Here is a 6,354-nt window from a genome sequence, read left to right on the forward strand (position 1 = left end):
CGTGTGGGGGAGGTGCGTGAGCGTGTGGGGGCTTTGAAGACTGGGACGCGCAGTTGTGTATTGGGCGGTGGGGTCGGTTGTTGGGAAGGAGCATCGTCGCTGTTTCTACCGCTCAAACAGCTTTCCGCCCTTATTTATGGCTAATGGGGTAAGGTTTTTGCGGATTAGTCTATGATTAGTACAGTTTTGCATTCACACTTTATTTTCTCAAACAATTTATCTTTAAAAGTATAAAATAAAAGTGCTATCTTATAGAAGCAAAGTGAAAGAAACTTCTATCATGTGTTTCTCAACGTTTTTCGTGTTTTTTTCTTTTTGATTAGCCCGCAGGCAATGTTCTTTTGCTTTTTTTTTTGTCTTCGTATATGAGGAATAGGTTGAGCAACTTGAGTTCATATTCTGAAGCGTTAAATTTTCCTTAGGGCTTGTTTAGATTGAGGGGAATAAGGGAGAATGAAAGTTTAGGGGAACCATTCAGCTTATTTGGAAACACTTAGGAGGTGAAATTATTCACCCTAGTTCTATTGGTTCACCCCTTAATAGAATAAAATTTGTTACCCCCCAAATTGGGGTGTAACCAAGAGGAAGAGAACTCTCTTTCCTTCCCTTCCCTTCTTCACCTTGCTTCCCTTAACTTCCCTTAACCCCATTGAAGTCCAAACACGCCCTTAGATCATCTCCAACCCAACTTCAAAAACCCAAAATAGAGCAAAAACTGCGCCAAATCTTCCTCCATGCAACCGGACTGCAAATTTAGCGTCATTTTGATGAGGTGCTAAGTGTTGCGCCAGATTTGACGCAGCACTGTAGATATGAAGATTTTGGTTTTTTCCCAAGTTTGCCCTTAGTTTGTTATAACAAATCAAATATTCCAACTATATCCCATTTTATAGTTTGTAAATAAAATGAATATTTTTTTTGGTGTAAAATTTAGTGTAATGGTTTGAGATAGAATAGTAATTTGGTGTAAAAACTATACCAACTTAGTATAAAAACTATACCATTTTGGATTTTTGTGTTGGAGATGCTCTTAGGTTTTTATTGTGAGCAATACGGGCATCGTTTGTTGTTAAAAGTATATATTAGAAGTCTATAATGTTGAATATTTTCTATGTATATAAATATTCAAAAACTGTAATTGTTAAAAAAAAGTAAATATTCAAAAACTCGTCAATCAAGAAATGTTTGTGCTCACAACTTTAGTTCACCGTACTTGCAGATATAAATATACTTTTTTTAAGCCGGCCTTTGATGGTCAAAACCATATTTATAATGAGACTCACATCGTCGTAATCTAGTTGAATTGATTTAATAGAATCTTTTTCATTAATTCACAAATAAAAAGCAAAGGGTTCGGGAAAAAACCAACTTTTGATGAATTAAAATTTTGTTTTATAAATAAGCATGTCTTTAAAGGTATATATACGTGCATGTCAAAATACAATTGTTTTTTTTTTCTTTAAGAAAATGGATGGGGTCTCGCATAGATCCCCACAGCCTCTCTATTACTCAGAAATGGTTGTTACACATACCAACTACAGCCCTCACTCAACAACTGTAATTGTGAGCAATGTTCCGTTTTTTCTCTAATTTTATGCAATTTTGTAGAAGATGGGGGTGGGGCCGTGGGGGGTACGTATAAGGAGATGTTCGAGGGACAGACAGCAAAAACCACAAGTTTCAGTTGACACTAGAAATCTCATACGTGCACTTGCACATGTTATGTTTTAGTATTTTTTTATTTTTAAAAAAATATGGAAAAATATATGTGTTCATTTCATTTGGAGAGGAGAGGGCATTATTAGTGAAACTGGAGAAAGGGTAAGTTGCATGCTAAGAGGAATTATCTTATTTTTTGCCTAAAATTTTTCTCCTATTTGCTATTTTTCTTATACTAGTATATTGCACGTGCTTTGCATGACATCGTACTTATTTTGTTTTATGTTTTCTATTGGTAGCAAAATAATAAAATATTTTGCATAGTAATATAAATTATGAACACTTATAATTTTATTTAAATGAATAGATTATACGATAAAACTATGTATAAAGAACTTTATGGTTACTTATTATAGTTTGTATAATTATTATTTATTTATAATTTATTAAAATAATTATCATATATTAAATAATTTATTCTCTTTTAAATATAATAATATTATACATAGCATACTTATAATAATATTAGTAACTATATTTTAATTTAATAATTAGTTTATTATAAATTTAGTAAATAATTTACTAAATTGTTTAATTGTTAAATTATAGCATAATTTATTAATTTAAAAAACACTATTAAGATCATTATACTATTAATACTATATAATTACAATAAATATAAATTATTTTTCATACTATTATCGTACTTTTAAAAAGCTAGTAAGATGAAAGGTAACAGGTAGTCATTTATAAGAGGCGAAATCCTAAGACACAAAGCATAAGGCTAATTGTTTTTTCTTATTTTTAATTTTTCTCTAAAATTTTAAATATTATGTGAAGGTAAATTAGGGATAAATCTTAAAATTTCTACGAAATAACATACTTAAATAATAAATTAATAGTGTGAGCAAAGGTTTCAAAAAGTGAGGAAATGTATAATTAAGAAGAGGTGACATATAATTAGTGAATGATTAATTACAACCAATGGCATATTTGAGAATTATCAAACCTAAAAGGGTAAAAATAAAAATTAAAAGTTTTGACTATGCAATTCTCTTTTATATGTTGTATAGATATAGATGATAGTATAATATATATGATAGTATAATTGTAGTGTAGAACCTTGTTTTTAAATTTACATATTTACTCTTATTAAAAACTGATCAATTTATCTTTACATTCCTATGACTTAAATATATAAATCTAATGTTATTTAATTATGTGGGCTCTCATTTTTATTTTCATAACATGAAATAATTTAGGAAGATCAAGAAGAAAGAGAAAAGAGAAGAATGAAAAAGAAAAGATATTTGCTTCGTGAAATTAGCCTCTAGCTCACGATTGAAAGGGGTAGATCGAGATATCATCCATTCTTCCATTTTTGTAAATGCCCGCGCAGAGAGTTTTTTCGGTAGCAGCATATAGATAGATTTTTAGGTAGCAGCATAGATAGATTTAAGTTACAAGGTACACGAGCATGTGTAAGTATACACTTGTTCTCATTTCGTGTCCTGTGTTATCTTCGCACGTGGGATCGATGGCCTGTTGTGGGAACAGCGAGACGAGATGATATCACGAGATAATGGTCTACAGGCGAGTAACTAGTTACGAGATTATATCGCGAAAGCGACGCACGCGTGAGTGTAGTTTTTAATTAAAGCGGCCAACGCCGCATGTTGGACTTTAGGGAGTGCATTATTATCCCACGTTAATGTCAAGCGGGGCCCACTAAAATACGGGAAATGATCTCCTCCTGTTAAATTTTCGTTCGGCGCTTCACGTGGACTAATCACAGTTAATTAGTCTGCTAAAAGAGAACATTAGAACAAAATATGGGACAGCCAACTGCTCAGCGTATTGTCATGGGACCCAGCATCGGCATGTTGTTTTAAGGATTCGGATCCTCTCCACTACAAAAAAAATAGTGGAGGGACCACTACATAATCACAGCTATTAATTATCTAGTTGATGGTTATAATTTTTTTTTAGTGCAAATTAGGAATTAGTGCAATACAGGGGGTATGGTAAGTGTTAGATTTAGATTGTATCATAATCGCCTACTAAATAATCAATGCTTGAGATTAAAAGTAGTATTCTCTCCACTACTTTTTTATAGTGAAGAGGATCCAAATCCTTGTTTTAAATAGTGACTCAACAAGTTTGCAATGTTCAGATTGGCAAGTCAAGCTCTGGGCAAATGATTCACGCATGAACATGAGCTTATTAAAAACTTAATTTTGTAAATTTAAATAAACATAACAAATTAATTTTAAAATTGATAAAATTTTGGAAAACATTTATAAATATGAAATTGAATATGTTAGAAAAAGAATTTCTCAAATTAAATTTCTCATTTGTGAAAACTCATGTATTTTGCAAGTGTGTCCAAAACATGAAAATATGATATACATAAAATTTGATGTTTTGACATAAACAATGTTTTGAAACCTTATGAAATGATTTTATAGACTTAATAAAATATGTATACAATGATTGTTAAGTCCATAAACCAAAACTTGTGTATATATATAAATATATATATAAAAGCCAAATATGTGTGTGTGTATATGATTGAGATTAAAGTACTAAAACACATAATATAAAACATAAACTAAATATACCCAAGCTTGATTGATCTTCGAACTTGCGGATGAAGCTAGAACTTGGATCTTCAATTTGAATTGCATATGTTTTGCTCCACAATTCCGCCAACCTCCATTGGATATGATCGTGAATGCGCAATTCCATCCATCCTCCAACATGTTGTTTGTCTATAATAAATAGATAAGCACAAACACTAGAAAAAATAACATTAGTAGTAAATTATTTGTTAAACATCATTAAAACAAAGAGGCCAACAGTCGGCGTGTCACGTCGACTGAATTGGGCCTGTGATTATCTTGAAATGCTGACTTGATTATGCATAATACGAAGAAAATGATAATTTACGAATTTAAAAGCTGGATCCGATGCCGTTTTTGTCTCTTTCAAGATATTTTATATTACCGTGGTAATGGAAAATCCTACCTTTCGTGATGTTATTTCTTCGTGACAAGCCAATTCCTTGTTCTAGATTGCCACAGTACTATTATCGCATTAGATGACTAATGGGAAAATGATATTGAAAAAATGGCTAGAAATTAAAGCTATCATATCACTTTCAACATCATTAAGTTTTTTTTTATTATTATCACTTCAACCAAAAAGAATCAAGTAGGTTATAATTTAGGAAAAATTGCTTCAAGGCCCCAAATTCATATTTTCAATGTGCCTTAGCCCCCCCAACTTTCAAACATGTGCTGCAGCCCCCCTTTTTGAAAAAATTATTAAAAGTCCATCTCCCCAAGTTCTCATGCAAACTCCATACACAATCCCCATTTTACCCTCCCCTACACCCCCTCCTCCTCCTCCTCCGTTCCCCCTCTGCCTCCGCCCCGCCTCCCTCCCCTCCCCCTACACCTCCTCCCCCCCCCCGCCTCCCCACTTCGCATGGGCACATTAATATTAACTCTTTTCTGTAACATGTTAACTCTTTTCTGTAAAATGTTAACTATTTTCTGTAACATGTTAACTCTTACAGCTAACATGTTAGCAGTAAGAGTTAACATATTAGCTGTTAGAGTTAACATGTTAGCTGTAAGAGTTAACATGTTAGCTGTAAGAATTAACATGTTATCTGTAAGAGTTAACATGTTACAGAAAAAAGTTAACATTTTACATAAAAGAGTTAACATGTTACAGAAAAGAGTTAACATGTTACAGAAAAGAGTTAACATCCACTGACATAAGAAAGAGGAGGGTAAATTCAGGATTTAAGTCAGCTGATATGTCTAATCATGAGCTGGCATGTCTAATCAACTGTTGAAATAAGCTGGAATCATGATGGAGGAGTGATGGAGGGGCTTGGACATATTTTTTTCAAAAAGGAGGGGCTAAAGAACATTAAAAAAAGTAGGGGGGGCTGGGGCACATTAAAAATATAAATTTAGGGCCTAGAAGTAATTTTTCCTATAATTTATAAAGGTTTCACGCTCAAATACAGGCAGCTATCAAAAATTGTCATTAATCTATACTATTTATAAAAGAGAATGTCTATGTTAAAACTTTTGATTTCTTATTTTACCCTATAAAATTTTGATAATTCATAATTATACCATTAGTTATAATTAATCCTTAAATAACTAACCAAAACTCTTTATTAAATGCACCTCCTACTCTCACCAAAAAAATTTGGTCAAGAATATAATTATTATCAATAGTTTATAATCTAATACTACATACAAATGCTTATGTTTATATTTAGAATTTTAGAATGTCAATGTTCACTTTTTCGGGCTACCTTAATTGTATCCCGGGGGTTGGCAACCTACTCTCCACTCTAAGAAATTGAAATGACTGTATTTGAAATGTCGCGCGCCTATGCGGAAGCGTGCTTACTTACCAAACAAGTCGTAACCACGGGAGAAGAATAATCAATCACACACGAGCACAATCCAAAACTAAAATACGACAGATCAAACCAAACACAGAGATATACGTGGTTCGGCAATTTGCTTACGTCCACGGGGAGAGGATGGGGAGATTTTACTAAATCAATGAGAGTACAAAGGGTTACAATCTCACAAAACTCACAAACTAACCCTCAACCAAATCTCTCAACTTGTTCACAATATCTCCCTCTCACAATGCTCAAAA

This window comes from Asparagus officinalis, unplaced genomic scaffold, assembly GCF_001876935.1.
Source record: "Asparagus officinalis unplaced genomic scaffold, Aspof.V1 AsparagusV1_Un21, whole genome shotgun sequence".
Lineage (NCBI taxonomy): Eukaryota > Viridiplantae > Streptophyta > Magnoliopsida > Asparagales > Asparagaceae > Asparagus > Asparagus officinalis.